This window comes from Lytechinus pictus, chromosome 5, assembly GCF_037042905.1.
Source record: "Lytechinus pictus isolate F3 Inbred chromosome 5, Lp3.0, whole genome shotgun sequence".
Taxonomy (NCBI): domain Eukaryota; kingdom Metazoa; phylum Echinodermata; class Echinoidea; order Temnopleuroida; family Toxopneustidae; genus Lytechinus; species Lytechinus pictus.
In genome coordinates, this window is record NC_087249.1 from 16,257,619 (window position 1) to 16,277,270 (window position 19,652).

The 19,652-nt window shown below is 34.5% G+C and overlaps 1 long non-coding RNA gene across 1 annotated transcript; it reads right to left on the reverse strand.

Moving 5' to 3' along the window:
* Positions 1–1,926: 1,926 nt before the first annotated feature.
* Positions 1,927–14,413, reverse strand: LOC135154124 (uncharacterized). The gene is made up of 4 exons (XR_010293544.1): positions 14,293–14,413; positions 13,442–13,578; positions 11,840–12,807; positions 1,927–2,580 (listed from the first exon to the last, which is right to left on the reverse strand). It is a non-coding gene; the product is annotated as an uncharacterized LOC135154124 (long non-coding RNA).
* Positions 14,414–19,652: the final 5,239 nt, after the last annotated feature.

Here is a 19,652-nt window from a genome sequence, read left to right on the forward strand (position 1 = left end):
GCAGACACTGTAGATATCTGGAGCATATCAGACCTGTTAACAAAACAAGACACCGTGTAAATTAAATGCGTTGTTTCTTATAGTTTTCTTTGGTCTTGATAATTAAGTAATGTACTAGAACTAAGAGTCATCCTTTTCTTCTTTTTCATCTTCTCGTTCTTCGTTTTCATACATTTTGTATAGAACTTGTCTACATCTATTTTTGTATTACGTGTGTAGGGTATTCTGTGCTTATTATGATAACACTGTCACCTGAATGTGACACATAATTAAGTTGCTTGTAAATACAAAATGAATAATCAGAAATCAACTTAAAAAAACATATATGTAAAGAGAAACTTAAAATGAATTTGAAGATGAACTTACCGGAATATTTCAATCGAATCGAACGACACCATGCGAATATGCTGTATTACCAACGATGACGGGATCTTTTCTTTTTCTTACTTATGTTATATGTATAGCAAACGACAAGTAGGAAACAAAAGTCCTATCAAGAAACTGGACGGACTCTTGATTGACCAAATGGATAGACGTGCGACTACATAACTGAACGATTAGACGGACGAATACCGAAAACCAATAGTGGTTATTTAAACGCAAATTGTCCCTGACAAAATTCGTTTGATCATCGTGATTATTGTGAAAAGGGTATATAAACTCTGCTCCATTTCGAAGGAGCCAATTAGAAGAACTATTATCCGAAACAAAGCAGGAATTCTCCTGAGAATATTGAAATCAAATAAAATGTACTATAAGACCAAGTTTACAGCCAGGCACCTATTCCTACTGTGGCCTTACATGTGTTTTATTTTCCTACCAATCCTGGCAATAAACTTAATCTTACAGCCCATCTCATTTCAATTCATACTTTCATCAAGATCAATAGTGCTTTTGCTCTATTTTTCACATGTTAATGGTCCACACTTACGAGGATGATCTTGGTCCTCGGCCTGTATATCTTTTCACAAGCGCTGGGAAGTACAATTGTACCTGTAAAAGAAATAAAGAGTCCATGTATTAAAATAAAATGCCTAGTTTCTAAGATTATTCTTATATTTTTCTAGAAATAAGATCATTCTTAAATTATGTCTAGAACTAGATTCTCATGCATCCTATTTTCATCTTCTTATTCTTATTCTTCTCCTTCCTCATTCTCTTCTTCTCTTTCCTCATTTTCTTACTTTGTGTAAGAAACCGGTGTACATTCTATTTATATCAGTATTGTTACAGCAATGCCCGTCCCAATTACAAAACTTATACAAAATATATAATGCAGAAATCAATCATAATAAAGAACATACAAAAATCATAAGCTTAGAGATAATTGTCAAAATTATGAACTTACCGCAAAAAAATGAATCGAATCGAATGAGGCCATGTCAATTATGCTGTCTTTAACCATGGTGACGAAACGGTTTTTTTTTTCATATCCAGCAAACGACAAGCAGGAAACAAACTTACAAACGAAAAACTTGGACAGGCTCTTGGTTGTCCGAAAGGGTAAACGAACGGCTTCATGACTAAACGAATAGACGGAGTCAAATATTGCACATTATAATAATTCTTTTAACGCACATTTTCCACCGAGAGTAATCGCTGTGCTTTCATCTACATGTATGAATGTAAACAATGCTACAATCTCTCTGCTGCTTTTCGGAGTCAATTAGAGGACTTTTTTAGGTAAACGATGCATCAATCATCTTGAAAACTTATAAATAAAATGAGATGTGCGAAGACCACGTTTACAGCCAGGCACCTATTCCTACTGTGGCCCTACTTGTGTTATATTTTCCTTCAAATCCTGGCAATAAACTTAATCTCACAGCCCATCTCATTTCAAATTAGGAAAACAAGGCAGCAATCACGACTAATCCTGATGCCGCCGTTTTCATGAAAGAACAAAAATTTAATTCTGTTGAAAATAGATTTATTGGGAATGTTTCCAATTTTATTTGATTACAAAACATGGATATTGGACACAATTCATGACAAATATATCTCAAAGCCTTACTATTTTCTCCTGAAATTGGGCGAAATATTGCTTAACGGTTTCAAAATGTGAAAAGCCCTCAGACTTTGACAGTTATTAAATCATCATTTTATAGATTTCTACACTCTTTCACATTACAAAAATGAAGATTAGTTTGTGGGGATATATCAATTTCTGATATGTATCACAGTTGTGGTCACATGAGGCATGGCGACATGGTCGAGTAATTTTGGATTACATTTCAAGAAATATTGTCACGTTTATTTTGGTTTTTCCCCAGTAACAGTTATCAATGTGTCTTTTCATAATTATCTGACCAGAATGTGCCAGGGGAATTGAGAAGTAATTAGCATATTCCTCCTGAAACTGGTCAGTATAAGTCCGTAGTTAGGAAATAATCTTTTGTCTAAAATCGGCAGTAAAAAAATCCTATGAAGCACCTGGCTTTATCCATGCAGCATCAAAGATGCTTAAGGGAATGTGTTGGATGGTTCTCTATCTTTTATAGCTCCTTGGTCTCGGGTACCCGGCCTGTGTACTGCGTCTACTCAAACGCTGGGTTGATAGTTGATGTATGCATTTCAGACCTGTAAAAGAAACAATATATCGTGTTAAACGAATACTTTTGTTCCGATTTGCCTTGAGAATCAAATTAAGTCTATAACTACCATTCTTAAGTAATGTCTATAACTAAGATTTTTCCTCATCCTCTTTCCTTTCATTTTCTTCTTCTTCCTTTCTACTACTATACTAAACTGTTTAGAACGGTGGTAGTAGTAGGTCCCACAATCCTAACTAAAGGATCAAATTTTATTAATTTCCGTACAAATACTGCCACTGAAATTTCCTTCTACTGCTACGTCTACCATCTGATTCTGCAACTACTATTTTTATTATTATTACTACTACGACTACTATTACAAATACTTAATCAGACTACTTTTACTTTAACTTCTTCTTCTCTACTACTACCATCAAACTACTTCTACCTATTCTCGTTCGTCAATTTCTTACTTTTTACATCCGTTTCTTTATCTTACGGCTTTCTATTTGTATTATTATAACACTGTCAATCATAATTATGAACCTTTACAAAATGTATATTAATGCAAATAATGCTTAAGTTCATGTGCGCTACCTCGATGCTCACACTATAAGCCCGTCAATAATTTGTATAGATCTAACAATTAAGTTTGAGTATTATTAATTAACTATTCCATATAACGCATTCTACTATCAACAGAGTTCTCCTTCTTTCTACAACTAAGATTATTTTTCAATTATGTCTACAACTACATGTATATTTTCCATAATCTTTTCTTGTTTTGTGTAAGAAAACTGCCTACAACTATTTCTTCATTACAATAATAGGTGTAGGACAATCTACAGTAATTGTAAAACATCACTTTGCGCACGCATTTCATGTGCTACAATGTACCTAAACGCTCGCAATAACAGCCCCCCCCCCCTTGTTTCGAAGTGTTTAGATCTAATGAACGCAGAACAAAAAAAAGAGTTTGAGTTTTAATAATTTCCCATAATGAAAACCAACTACTTCTATTTAAAACGTCCTTCCATTCTACATATACCATCTGATACTACTACTAGTTCTTCTTGTGCTTCTTCCTGTACTTTTTTCTTCGTTCCCTACTAATACTACTACAACTACTACTACTACTACTACTATCAGACTACTTCTTCTTTGTCATCTTCTGCTTCTTTTGCTTCTTCCTTTACTTTTTTATTCGTTCCCTACTACTATTAATACTACTACTACTACTATCAGACTACTTCTTCAATTTCTTCTTGTGCTTCTTTTGCTTCTTCCTGTACTTTTTTTCTTCGTTCCCGAATACTACTACTATCAGACTACTTCTGCTTCTACTTCTTCTATTTCTTCTTGTGCTTCTTTTGCTTCTTCCTGTTCTTTTTTCTTCGTTCCCTACTAATACTACTATCAGACTACTTCTTCTTATTCTTCTTTTGCTTCTTCCTGTCATTTTTTCTTCGTTCCCTACTAATACTACTACTACTATCAGACTACTTATTTTTCTTCTTGTGTTTCATTTGCTTCTTCCTTTACTTTTTCTTCGTTCCCTACTAATACTACTACAACAACTACTACTATTACTACTACAAGACTACTTCTTCTTTTTCTTCTGTTGCTTCTTCCTTTACCTTTTCTTCCCTACTTATACTACTACTACTACTACTACTACTACTACTAGTATCAGACTACTTCTATTTCTACTTCTTCTTTTTCTTCTTTTGCTTCTTCCTGTACTTATTTCCTTCGTTCCCTACTACTACTACAGCTACTCCTGCTACTATCAGACTTCTTCTTTTTCTTTTTCTTTGCTTCTTCCTTTAGTTTTTTCCTCGTTCCCTACTAATACTACAACTACTACTACTATCAGACTACTTCTATTTCTACTTCTTTTTCTTCTTGTGATTCTTTTGCTTCTTCCAGTACTTGTTTCTTCGTTCCCTACTAATACCATTACAACTACTACTACGAATATCAGACTACTTCTATTTCTACTTCTTCTTTTTTCTTGTGCTTCTTTTGATTCTCCCTGTACTTTTTCCTTCGTTCCATACTAATACTACTACAACTACTACTATCAGACTACTTCCTCTTTTCTTCTTTTGCTTCTTTTGCTTCTTCCTGTACTTGTTTCTTCGTTCCCTACTAATACCATTACACCTACTACTATGAATATCAGACTACTTCTATTTCTACTTCTTCTTTTTCTTCTTGTGCTTCTTTTGCTTCTTCCTTTACTTTTTCCTTCGTTCCCTACTAATACTACTACAACAACTACTACTATTACTACTACAAGAATACTTCTTCTTTTTCTTCTGTTGCTTCGTCCTTTACCTTTTCTTCCCTACTTATACTACTACTACTACTAGTATCAGACTACTTCTATTTCTACTTCTTCTTTTTCTTCTTGTGCTTCTTTTGCTTCTTCCTTTACTTTATCCTTCGTTCCCTACTAATACTACTACAACAACTACTACTATTACAAATACAAGACTACTTCTTCTTTTTCTTCTTCTTTTTCTTCGTTCCTTAATACTCCTACTACTACTATCAGACTACTTCTATTTCTACCTCTTCTTTTTCTTCTTTTGCTTCTTCCTGTACTTGTTTCTTCGTTCCCTACTAATACCATTACAACTACTACTATCAGACTACTTCATTTCTTCTTTTGCTTCTTTTGCTTCTTCCTTTACTTTTCCTTCTGTCCCTACTATTACCATGATTACTATTATACAATTACTACTACTATCAGACTACTTCTTCTTTGTCTTCTTTTGCTTCTTCCTTTACTTTTTTCTTCGTTCCCTACTACTATTAATACTATTACTACTATCAGCCTATTTCTTATTTTTCTTCTTGTGCTTCTTTCTGTACTTTTTTCTTCGTTCTTTACCAATACTACTACTACTACTATCAGACTACTTCTATTTCTTCTTCTTTTTCTTCTTGTGCTTCTTTTGCTTCTTCCTGTACTTTTTTCTTCGTTCCCTACTAATACTACTACTACTACTATCAGACTACTTCTATTTCTACTTCTTTTTCTTTATGTGCTTCTTTTGCTTCTTCCTGTACTTTTTTCTTCGTTCCCTGCTAATACTACTACTACTACTACTATCAGACTACTTCTATTTCTATTTCTTCTATTTCTTCTTGTGCTTCTTTTGCTTCTTCCTGTACTTTTTTCTTCGTTCCCTACCAATACTAATACTACTATCAGACTACTTCTATTTCTTCTTCTTTTTCTTCTTGTGCTTCTTTTGCTTCTTCCTGTACTTTTTTCTTCGTTCCCTACTAATACTACTACTACTACTATCAGACTACTTCTATTTCTACTTCTTTTTCTTTATGTGCTTCTTTTGCTTCTTCCTGTACTTTTTTCTTCTTTCCCTACTAATACTAATACTACTACTACTATCAGACTTCTTCTATTTCTTATTGTGCTTCTTTTGCTTGTTCCTGTACTTTTTTCTTCGTTCCCTACTAATACTACTACAACTACTATCAGACTTCTTCTATTTCTTCTTGTGCTTCTTTTGCTTCTTCCTGTACTTTTTTCTTCGTTCCCTACTAATACTACTACTAGTACTATCAGACTACTTCTATTTCTATTTCTTCTATTTCTTCTTGTGCTTCTTTTGCTTCTTTTGCTTCTTCCTGTACTTTTTTCTTCGTTCCCTACTAATACTACTACTACTATCAGACTTCTTCTATTTCTTCTTGTGCGTCTTTTGCTTCTTCCTGTACTATTTTCTTCATTCCCTACTAATAATACTACTACTACTACTACTACTACTACTACTACTACTACTACTATCAGACTTCTTCTATTTCTTATTGTGCTTCTTTTGCTTCTTCCTGTACTTTTTTCTTCGTTCCCTACTAATACTAATACAACTACTATCAGACTTCTTCTATTTCTTCTTGTGCGTCTTTTGCTTCTTCCTGTACTATTTTCTTCATTCCCTACTAATAATACTACTACTACTACTACTACTACTATCAGACTTCTTCTATTTCTTATTGTGCTTCTTTTGCTTCTTCCTGTACTTTTTTCTTCGTTCCCTGCTAATACTACTACTACTACTACTATCAGACTACTTCTATTTCTATTTCTTCTATTTCTTCTTGTGCTTCTTTTGCTTCTTCCTGTACTTTTTTCTTCGTTCCCTACCAATACTAATACTACTATCACACTACTTCTATTTCTTCTTCTTTTTCTTCTTGTGCTTCTTTTGCTTCTTCCTGTACTTTTTTCTTCGTTCCCTACTAATACTACTACTACTACTATCAGACTACTTCTATTTCTACTTCTTTTTCTTTATGTGCTTCTTTTGCTTCTTCCTGTACTTTTTTCTTCTTTCCCTACTAATACTAATACTACTACTACTACTATCACACTTCTTCTATTTCTTATTGTGCTTCTTTTGCTTCTTCCTGTACTTTTTTCTTCGTTCCCTACTAATACTACTACTAGTACTATCAGACTACTTCTATTTCTATTTCTTCTATTTCTTCTTGTGCTTCTTTTGCTTCTTTTGCTTCTTCCTGTACTTTTTTCTTCGTTCCCTACTAATACTACTACTACTATCAGACTTCTTCTATTTCTTCTTGTGCGTCTTTTGCTTCTTCCTGTACTATTTTCTTCATTCCCTACTAATAATACTACTACTACTACTACTACTACTACTACTATCAGACTTCTTCTATTTCTTATTGTGCTTCTTTTGCTTCTTCCTGTACTTTTTTCTTCGTTCCCTACTAATACTAATACAACTACTATCAGACTTCTTCTATTTCTTCTTGTGCTTCTTTTGCTACTTCCTGTACTTTTTTCTTCGTTCCCTACTAATACTACTACTAGTACTATCAGACTACTTCTATTTCCATTTCTTCTATTTCTTCTTGTGCTTCTTTTGCTTCTTCCTGTACTTTTTTCTTCGTTCCCTACTAATACTACTACTACTACTTCTATCAGACTTCTTCTATTTCTTCTTGTGCTTCTTTTGCTTCTTCCTGTACTTTTTTCTTCGTTCCCTACTAATACTACTACTAGTACTATCAGACTACTTCTATTTCCATTTCTTCTATTTCTTCTTGTGCTTCTTTTGCTTCTTCCTGTACTTTTTTCTTCGTTCCCTACTAATACTACTACTACTACTACTATCAGACTTCTTCTATTTCTTCTTGTGCTTCTTTTGCTTCTTCCTGTACTTTTTTTCTTCGTTCCCTACTAATACTACTACAACTACTACTACTACTATCAGACTACTTATTCTTTGTCATCTTCTGCTTCTTTTGCTTCTTCCTGTACTTTTTTCTTCGTTCCCTACTAATACTACTACAACTACTACTATCAGACTTCTTCTATTTCTTCTTGTGCTTCTTTTGCTTCTTCCTGTACTTTTTTCTTCGTTCCCTACTAATACTACTACAACTACTACTATCAGACTTCTTCTATTTCTTCTTGTGCTTCTTTCGCTTCTTCCTGTACTTTTTTCTTCGTTCCCTACTAATACTACTACTAGTACTATCAGACTACTTCTATTTCTATTTCTTCTATTTCTTCTTGTGCTTTTTTGCTTCTTCCTGTACTTTTTTCTTCGTTCCCTACTAATACTACTACTACTACTACTATCAGTCTTCTTCTATTTCTTCTTGTGCTTCTTTTGCTTCTTCCTCTACTTTTTTCTTCGTTCCCTACTAATACTACTACAACTACTACTACTATCAGACTACTTTTTCTTTGTCATCTTCTGCTTCTTTTGCTTCTTCCTTTACTTTTTTTTATTCGTTCCCTACTACTATTAATATTACTACTACTACTATCAGACTACTTCTTCTATTTCTACTTCTTATTTTTCTTTTTGTGCTTCTTTTGCTTCTTCCTGTACTTTTTTCTTCGTTCCCTACTAATACTAAAACTTCTACTACTACTACTACTACTATCAGACTACTTCTTCTTTTCTTCTTTTGCTTCGTTTGTTCTTCCTTTATTTTTTCTTCGTTCCCTACTAATACTACTTCTACTACTACTACTACTATCAGACTACTTATTCTTTTCTTCTTGTGCTTCTTTTGCTTCTTCCTTTATTTTTTTCTACGTTCCCTACTACTATTAATACTACTACTACTATACTATCAGACTACTTCTATTTCTACTTCTCTTGTTCTTTTGCTTCTTTTCCTTCTTCCTGTACTTTTGTCTTCTTTTCCTACCTATAATACTACTACAACAACTACTACTATCAGACTACTATTAGGACTACTATTAAATGTACTTCTCTTTTTGCTTTTCTTCTTTTGCTTCATATTTTACTTCCTTATTTTCTTCTTCTTTTCCTACCAATACTAAAAGTACAACTACTACTACTAGCATACTACTATTAATTATATTTCTTCTTCTTTTGCTTCCTTTGCTTCTTTTGCTTCTTCGTTTTCCTTCTTTCCTACTAATGCTACAACTATTACGACTATTAGACTATTATTAATTCTATTTCTTCTTACGATAGTTCCAGACAAATACTTCTACTAAATCCTCCTTCTCTTTTTACTGCTCCTACGTCTGATTCTACTATCAACAAAGGTTGTTTTTTTTATCTTTCATTTTTTACTTCTAGTCTAGAACTAAAATTCTATTAAATTATGTCTAGAACTAACTTCTCTATAATTTTTTTATGTAAGAAACGTGCCTACAACTATTTCTTTATTATCTGGTGTAGGACTATGTCATTACAACACTTGTCAGTCATAATCATGAAGCATGTACACAAAATGCGCACGCTTTTAATGTGCTACCCAAACAATAAACAGGCCACCTGTTTAAAATAGTTTAGATCTAAAGAGTGTAGATCTAATAATTGGTCTGATTTTTTTTATAATACACAATAATTCCATAATTTAATTCTACTACTACTATTAAACTACTATTAATTCTACTGTCTTCTTCGTTTGCTTCTTCCTCTTTTTCTTTCCTACTAATACTACAACTATAACGAGGACTATCAGAGCATCATTTCTACCTCTTCTTTTGCTTCTTCCAGTACTTCTTTTTTTTTTTCCTTATTAATACAGCAACTACTCTGCTACACTACTATCAGACTACTATTAAATCTACTACATCTCGTTGTGCTTCTTTTCCTTCTTCCTGTACTTCTTTTTTCTCCTTTTCCTTTTCCTACTACTATTACAATCAGACTGTTATTTCGACATCTTCTCTTGCTTCTTTTCCTTCTCATAATTTTTACTTCTTTTCCTACCTATAATAATGCTACTATTACTATCAGACTGTTATTTCTACTTCTTCTTTTGCTTCTTTCTGTACTTCTTTTATTTTTGTTCTTCCCCTTCTTATACAACAACTACAACAACTACTAATATACTACTATCCGATTACTCATAAACCTGCTTCTTCTTCTTCTTCTTTTGCTTCCTGCTTCTTCCTGCATTTTTTTTATTTTCCTATCAATAATACTACTACAACTTTTACTACTATCAGACTACTTCTATTTCTACTTCTTCTTTTCGCTTCTTCCTGTACTCTTTTCTTCGTGCCCTACTACACAGTAAAAAAAATAGCACGCTGTTCAAGCCTGTCACTCTAACAACAAGTTGTTTAATCTTTTTTGTAATTGTTTAAACTTTTTAAACAAGTTGTTAAAAAGTTTACACAGTTGTTTAAAAGGTTTAAGCAGCTGTTTAAAAAAATAAACAAAAGTTGTTAGAGTGACGAGCTTAAACAACGCGCATGAAATTTTAAACAGCGTTTTTACAGTGTAATGACACAACAACTACTACTACTACTATATGAGACTACTATTAATTCTACTTCTTCCTTTGCTTCTTCTTCTACTTCTTTTTTTCTTCTTTCCCTATTAATACTACTACTACTACTACAACTTATCAGATTACTATTAATTACATTGTCTTCTTCTTTTACTTCTTGCTTCTTTTGCTTGTTCCTGTATTTCATTTTTTTCTTCTTTCCCTACTAATACCACAACAACAATATACGACATGTACGACTACTGATACAACTACTACACTTCTAGCAGACTACTGTCGTCTTCTTTTGCTTCTTTTGTGCTTCTTCCTCTATATCATTTTTCTTCTTTCCCTTCTACCATTGTGTAAGATTACAATTTCTACTTCTTCTTTGCTTCTTCATTACTTCTTCCTCTACCCTTTTCTTCTTTCCCTACGATACTACTACTATCAGACTACTATTAACTTTCCTTCTTTTGCTTCTTCCTCTTCTTCTTTTTCCGTCTTTCCATACTAATACTCTTCTATTATACTACTATCAGACTACTTCAATTTCTACTCATTCATATTTAGCTTCTTCTTCTTCTTCTTCTGCTTCTTCCTCTTGTTCTTTTCTCTTTCCCTACCACCACTACTACGACGACGACTACTACTACTACTCCTTCTGTTTAAAATTGTATACGGAGTAGGTCCGACATTGGGACTTAGTTTTAATGATTTAAATATATGCAAAGAAACATAAATTTACAATGAATATAAAAATGCATTAAAAAATTAAAAACTTACCCAAAATAATTCTACAATAAATTAAATGAAAAATAAGTCTACAATGAACTCACCGTTTTAAAGATACGAAATTGCCCGATGCAAACAATAAGCGTTTAAGCGATCCATAATTATAATCGATTTAATTCTATTTGCCGAATTTTCGAAATTAGAAAACCACCGCACGGTTGTAATATTCTGATTTCTGATTTCAGGGGCCACGGAACGGTGGCGAAAGGTGCGTACTGGTCGTGCAGTAACCGCAGTATAGTAAAAAAAAATTAATTCAGGTTTGCTTTTAAAATAAAAGTCAGAGGGGAATGAACCGGAAATGGGGCTGATCACAAATCACAATCAGACTATCATGTTTACGTTTTTGTACACGTTTCCGTGGCCCCTGTATTTTACAAACCGACGTCGACGATCGATTACAATAATACCGTATACGAAATAGAAAAAGCTTTACCACCTTTTGTTTGGAAAAAAAGTTGTAAAGCTTTCGGCACATCAAATTCTTTTTTAAAATATTAGAAAAAACTTTACCCGAAGGTCACAACGCAGCAATCTTCTTGATATGACACATTGAATCTTACAGAGAAGAGCTAAGACCAGATTTAAGTCAGGCTCCTATCATCTAACAATTTGGCCTATCTGACTTAAACTACAAATCCTGGCATTAGATCCAATCTTACAACCCTTTTCTATAAATGTCATAGTTTCATTAAAATCGGTAAGTGATATTGCTGTATTGTTCTCCGGGTAAAATGACTCACTCATACAGGAACGTTTTGTTCAGTCTCGGCATTGGCATCTGTTCTCGCCGGTGATTACTCTGCCTTTTAATTGCATCCATCCAAAATACACAATAATCCAAATATGATTCGGTTCCCGAAATAATTTTCCATTTGAGATACAGTCGAGTAGCCTCAAAATCATTTCTCCACCCGCAAAAGTTCACACATAAAATATCAAGTTTTTATTGATGAGCCTTGGAGAGAAATATCAAGGTGTTCGGCGGAGACCCATCAACAAATCTCCCGTGAGGTTCGGACTGGTCTCCCCGGTGACACGGCAGTACTGCGCGGTCAAGCTCCGGCGTGAGCCTCTATCCTTGCCCGCTGACGATGAACAGCTGAAAGTTCTCGTCGATAAAATCTTGTCAAACTGATTCAGTATTCCAAATTCCCTGTTTGAACAGTTCCATTGTTTATAATAAACCATCCGATCAATGACAATTTCGCCTGCATCACAAATTATTCCTGTTGAATTTTAACAGTTTTGATTAACAATGTTCAAAGTACAAAGTTATCTGCCAGTCTCCGCCTCGGGCCCGGGGAAAAGGATGGAAAACGCTCGCTCACGTGAATCGTGATGAAGATGTTACTATGTTCGGTCGTCTGCAGCGGTCAACGTTGTCGCCAATTTACATAACAAAGCCTGGAATGTAGCTAAGCGAAGAATGTATCAGAAAGAATGTCATCAGGTGATACCATGCAATAATGAACGTACCTGGTATTCATGGCTTTCATACAAATTTGTTTCCGAAGTAAATTATTTTCAGAACACGGGGCGAAAGTATCGATAAAGACTCGAAAAATATCGTTGACATCCTGATGTAATTATTGTTTAGTTATCATGGTTGTGATCGCATCCAAAATAAGCAGAAATAAGGTTCTTTACTAGATCGTCATATCCATTTACTCCCATCATTTCAACGCAATTTATTTCGTTTCCATGAAATCTGTAAAGAAAATGACAATTCAGACAAAATGCATGAATTGAATTGTCAACAGTAACAATAAAAAATAAGTAATGCATTATGTAAAAGAAATATTTGTAAAACATTACTGGAAATTGCAGAATATGAATTATGTTATTGTAATCATTACCGTTCACGTATGGGGGGCTTTAGGGACCATACCCCCGGGGTAGGGGAGGCGGGGCAAAGTTGAAAGTGGGTACGGGGAAAATGGGAGATGCATGGAAAAGGCGAGAAGAGGAAGGGAGGGAAAAAGGGAGGAAGAGAAAAGGAATGGGGAAAAATGAAAGGGGAAGAGGATAGAGAGAAAGATCAGGAAAGAAAATGAAAAAGGATAAAGGAAGTGAGGGAAGAAAGAAAAGGTATAAAGAGAGGAGGATAGAGAGGGGATGACAAAAGTAAAAGCAAATGAGGCATGGGACTGGGGAGCGACATGTTTTTATCATTGGGGTGGCGTCAAATAACTTGTAGGGGCGCCCCATTGATCTCAAACTGGACGTGCTGGCCCGGCGTGCTGGACTGAGGGGCGCCCCTGTTGTATTAATAAGTGTCATACTATCTCCATAAACAATAATATGAGCGCGAAACGTGAGATGAAACTTTTCGATAAACTTACCTGAAAAAAAGTTCTGCAAAGTTCCGATGTACATGATGTATTGTGATCGGATTAAAATGTAAAGCAGAAACAAATGCTTTTACGGGATTGCCATCTTTACTTCAATCAATTTTCCTCATTCCATAGTTCCTTGTAAACTGTTAACAAGAGTGCAATAAGACCCAATTACTGAATTGTCAAAAGAAAAAAAAAGAAAAAAAATTAAATTGCAATATTTCAATGGTCAGCCCCCCCCCCCCCCCCCCCCCATTCTCAAAACCGTTTCGTGGGCCATTAATAAGGCAAAATATAAATAATAGTAATCACTTCTGAAATGCTTTCACTTGAGAATGTGTTTATTGACGCTTATTTGCTCTTACCAGGAATAAAGTGAATCGTTTTTTAAACAAACTTTTCTTTTAGTTCTTAGGTAAAACATTTCCATAAATTTATTTATCTAAATGAGAAGAATACATTGTAGCTCCGTATGGCATAATGTCGAGAATCAGATAACATTAAAGTATTAAATAATAACACAAAGTTTTATAGATTCTTGGCATAACTAACAATTGTTTATTTGAAGCACCTTGAGTCTTAATCAACCAACGCATATTTATCCTTTTTCTTTGCAAGTAATATATAATTCAATATAAATCAACAGGTAAGCGATATAACGTTATAGTAGAATCTCATTTGCATGTTGCACTCACGTGCCCTTACGTGATTAATGTGAATTAACCTCATTGAAAAGACAGCACATACACACACAACCCCACATATTTCACGAAATTTCATGATTTTCATATATGAAATACACGATGTTCCTTGTCATAAGATTTAAAAAAAATACGAAGTTCAAGGAAACAACTAACCTCTTTGCTTCCTTATTCAGCTTCTTCGGGTCAAAAACATCATGAGATGCAGTTTTTAGTGGAATATTTTCTACACAAACAACGTTGATAGATTTTCTGCTAAAACGGCCATCTTGCTTGTGCTTACAGTGTAGGCCTATAGACCAGTTCGTAGTTACTCATGGATAATTTTCGGTCAAATGACCTTTCATTTCTTTCATTATGATAGGCAGATTTCAAAGCAAAATATTACGTAAGCTTGCCTTACATAGCAGGATGAAGAAATTGAATAGACCAGGTGACTAGAATAGCACACCAATGAACACTTAAGGAAGGTATTTGTTGCATTCCTACTTTGAATGCATATCATAGCATGTTGCACAATGTACTTTGCAAACTGTGAAAACCAGTCGTTCGTGGACGCGTTGTTGTTTTTTGTGGATGTAAATGAAAACCACAATTCAAAAGAATATATGAATAATCAAGACATCAAAGTTGGTGCTTATCTCATTAGATTTTAAACCACCATGTCACTTTAGTACAAATGACCTTCCTCTGATCATGCGTAGAATCTTTTGATCATGCGCAGAAAGGAACTACGAACTGGCTTATTCATTGCACTTGAAGTGCACTCGGAAGATCAGGCGCAGACTTTGGTTTCAGACACAATTTTGAAATAATTGAATCCACAGTGCGTATAAAAAATTGTAATCCAATTTTTCAGGATGATATTCCCTGAATAAAATATGAAAGATAATAACCTTTCTCGCATCACTAATAATATCAATTCAAAAGACACCAGGCACAATTTTTATTTATAAGTTTTGGGAATAAGCCTGAAGCGAAAGTCTAAGTAATTTCTTAGTTGACATGGCTGAGTGATTTTTTTTTTCATCGTGCATCGTAATTTTTGAAAAGCCTTCATGTATGTTATGTTAACGATGCAAGGCTGAAAGGGTTGACATTCCTGACCGGTACAGTGGTGTAAAAGCTAAAAATGTTGAGGAGGCAGAAGTGCATGGACCTGGGAAGCAGGGGTGCTGGGGGGTGCTGAAGCACCCCCAAGATTTTCCCAGGGGGTACTGCGTGTATTATTTTCCATAGGCAACACCCCTGTAATTTTGGTTGGTGTGTCCATGGACCTATAGGTCCATGGTGTGTCACATCGGAAAAACGTATGTAAAATGACAACATCTTGTGTTGACACCCCTCATTTTGACTAATCAAATTTCTTGGCACCAAAATGACCTTCATTTTGTAGTGAAACCTTGTTTTGCTTGTCAAATTTACATAGGCGGATCCAGGGGGCCCAAGGGGCCCGGGACTCCATATTGGCGGAGCAAAAAAAGAGGGGGAAGGCATTTAAAAAGAGAAAAAGAAGGGAAAAGAGAGGAGAAAATAAGGTGAGCTAGGCCTACGTGAGATTCTTCCTTAAAGGACAAGTCCACCCCAACAAAAACTTAATTTGAATAAAAAGAGAAAAATGCAACAAGCATAACACTGAAAATTTCATCAAAATCGGATGTAAAATAAGAAAGTTATGACATTTTAAAGTTTCACTTCATTTCACAAAACAGTTATATGCACATCTCGGTTGGTATGCAAATGAGGGAACTGATGACATCACTCACTCACTATTTCTTTTGTATTTTATTATATGAAATATGAAATATTTTGATTTTCTCGTCATTGTCATGTGAAATGAAGTTTCATTCCTCCCTAAACACGTGGAATTCCATTATTTGAACATTTTGTGGTTCAGGCTAGGAGGTCCTAATTGTCAATTTCGTAAAAATTGAAATATTGTATAATTCAAACAATAAAAAACAAAAGAAATAGTGAGTGAGTGACATCATCAACTCTCTCATTTGGATGTAACTGACTCGGTCATATAACTACTTTGTGAAAATAAGCGAAACTTTGAAATGTCATAACTTTCTTATTTTACATCCGATTTTGATGAAATTTTCAGCATTGTGCTTGTCTGATTTTTCTCTATTGATTCTAATCAATATTTTTCTGAGGTGGACTTGACCTTTAATAGGCTGTTATGGAGCTTAAAATATCAAGTTTTGAAGTCAATATACAAAACATATTTCAGCTCTGACATCGAGCACTAATTATTTTGTTTGATTTATAAATTGATTTTGAAGAAGTGCTCTGTAAAATGTATGTTTTATTGTCTCGGTATCAACATTTCAGCTCGCGCTGCGCGCTCGCGTTATTTGATTTGTCAGGTACCTATTCTCTTCGTGTATTCCATAAAGTTCTCAAAATATCCCTTAATTTACAGGTTTGATTGTCAAAACCTATCAGCCAGCGCTGCGCGCTCGTATTTTGATTGGTGAGTAATGTATACCTCAATAATTTCCGCTATAATAATAAGCAATTCTAAAAAAAACTACTTGAAATCCCCTTTTCATGACATCGCGATTTGCGCTCTCATTAATTTGTTAAAAATATATTAACCCATGCATCTTCATAATTACAAAAATGCTAAAAATATCAAGTTTTCAGGAAGTAATATCAACAAAGTTCGAGCTGTCATTAGGCTTATTAGATTAATATTAATATCTTCATGAATTTCTAATAATTAAATTGTCCTTTTTTCTGATGGAATATCTCTCGCTTAGGAAGAGGAATAGAAGAAAGTCATCATTTTCATATGATGACAAAATGTTCTTAGAATTTCCAGGCCCTAGGTCAAAATAAAAATAATAAAAATATCAGCTTGCACTTCGCGCTCACATCATTTATTAAGAGCGATCCATAATATCCACTTCACGATTTTCCTACACGGTGCTTGAATTGGTGTTTAAATTTACCCTTTTTCAGATGGGAATATCAAATATTTTCAGCTCGCGCCTCGCGATCACTTTATTGATTTTCATGATAAACACACGCACGCATGTTTATTGAGATACACAGCTTGTTCTTCATTTAAAACATGCTTAAATTATCCAGTTTCAGACTAAAATTTTCTGCTCGCCCTTCGCGTTCACATTATTGATTTAGGATACCTAGTTACCCATTCTTTTCATGATTTACAGAACATGACTAGAGTGACCCGTTTTTAGGTCTAAATTTCTTTTTTCCGCTCATGGTTCGGGCTCGCATTGTTTATTTATTTGCCTAACCTGCCCATGATTACAAAATATGCTTAGCATTTCCATTTGTTAGGTTGGAATGTCAAAAATTTTGAGCTCGCGCTTCGCGCTCGCTTTATTTGATTATTGAATATGTATCGCTTTATGGCTAACTACAGACAGTCCTCAGCAGGTCCCTTTTCGAATAGTTATATACGGATTTTGTTCAGGATCACAAACATTGCCCAGAATGTCCGATTTTCAGGACAAGATTCCTGCAATTTCCAAAAAAAAATAGCTCGCGCTATTTAAATATGGCTTATGAGATTATTGTTTTATTAGAATAAAGCAAAGAAGTAACTGTTACGAAGAAACAAACAAATATCATCTTTAAGTGGCCGATCGGGAAAGATATTGGTGATTTTTTTGCCCCCCCCCCCCTTATTGGCGAAAGCTGGATCCGCCCCTGAATTAAGGCCTACTTCAGCACCCCCAGCCAAAAATCGTTCCCAGGGCCCTGCAGACGTGGCTTATAAGCTATAATAATGAACAGCTGTGAGAGAGCGAAACGAGCGAGCATTTTTTTCCCTATATAATAGAAAATCTAACTTTGTGATAGACTTTGACATTATTTTATTTAGAAAAAAATTATATTTCACCCATTTATTATTTCCTTTTCTTTCTTTTCTCACTTTTTCTTGCTCGTAAAAATCATTGCCCCCCCCCCCCCATCAGTACGCCAGTGTTCCTAAAAAAAAACATATCTAAACATGATCAGTGGCGTACAGCATGGGGGGCTTTCACGAAAAAGAAAACAAAAAAAAAGAGAGAAGTGTGAAATGTGATGTTATCTGAATTATGTCAAGATCTATATCACAAACTTTTATTTTTGTAATAAAAATGTATTAATTTTTCAGCTTGCTCGCTTTCCTCGATCGCAACTTTTTATGAATTTTACGTGATACGCTTTATCGAACTAATCCCCTCAATTTATTTTTGCTCATCACGCCACTGAGGATCATTAACATAGATTTACGGTGAGGTGCCGTGGTCGAGTGGTCTAGGCGCCTGACTACACCATAGAATGTCGGGGTTCGATGCCTGCATGGTCTGACATTGAGTAAGGTATTTTATCTGCACTGCTCTTTTATCTTGCATCAATATTATTTGCCTGCGGTACGTTTGTATAGCAGGCAAATGTTGTTTTATCGTTTTAATGTATTCATTCTTACGCCGTGGTCCGGCGCCTTGATTGAAAGGAAGAATGGGCACAATGGTATGCATAACAGGTGTCATAGATGAACACGCTATAGGGCGTGGCAATGGAAAGTGTATGTGTAAATCATTCTAGCTTGTGACAGCACCAAGACAAATTTATCATATTGTTATATAAATTTGCTTTATGCATTTTAGTTTGGGCCTGGGGTTTTTCAGAGTTTTTTAGCTCATTGAGTTTTATCTATGTTTTTTCATCCTGGGCGTACACATTCATTCGTATAAGATGAGCGAATGTGATTGACCAATCATTTGTTTTTGAGGATAAATATGTATGAGCATTTGTATCAATGATTTGATGTTATTTGTATATGTTCTCGTTTGTGTTTCACGACAACTTGGCAAGTAAAATGGTCGACTCTAGTCGTCCCACAAGGGGGGTTTTGCAAAAGTCTCTCACAGTTTTTCCAGAGTTTTTTGCTCATCGAGTTTTACCTCTGGTTTTTTCAACTGGTCTGACTTGTCGCATAATATAGGATAAGAGGTCGGTTCATTTGTCACTGTTACTCTACAATACACGATGTATGTTATGCCATTATAGATTCCTAATATCTATCAAGAACGGTGTTCTGCAAGTTCGATATTTGTTTTATCATGTACAATAAAAACGGTCGGTCGGCTCCTAGTCGTCCCACAAGCTATCTAGTCGTCCCACAAGCTATCCCTCAATATATATTGTATATTGTGTATTTTGTTTTGGTTGGTTGGGAGGGATGGAAGTATAATGTAGGAGTGTAGAGAAATGGCGTTTTTTGTTTCGGATGTTTGTAAGATGTTGATTTAATAGAGAAGACATAAATGAAAACGTTCTATGCATTTTATTAACACTAACGTGTGCATGTGCATGGGTTTTTTTTTTATCTCAAGGGAAATTTCAATCTTTTTATATCATCCCATTGAATTCGGATAACCTTTTTTATCTCATCGCGCGTTAAAAAGCTCAATTTTTATTAAAATTAATAACATCTGATAATGGTGATTATTCACATGATTTAAAACATTTAAAAAAAAATAGCCAAT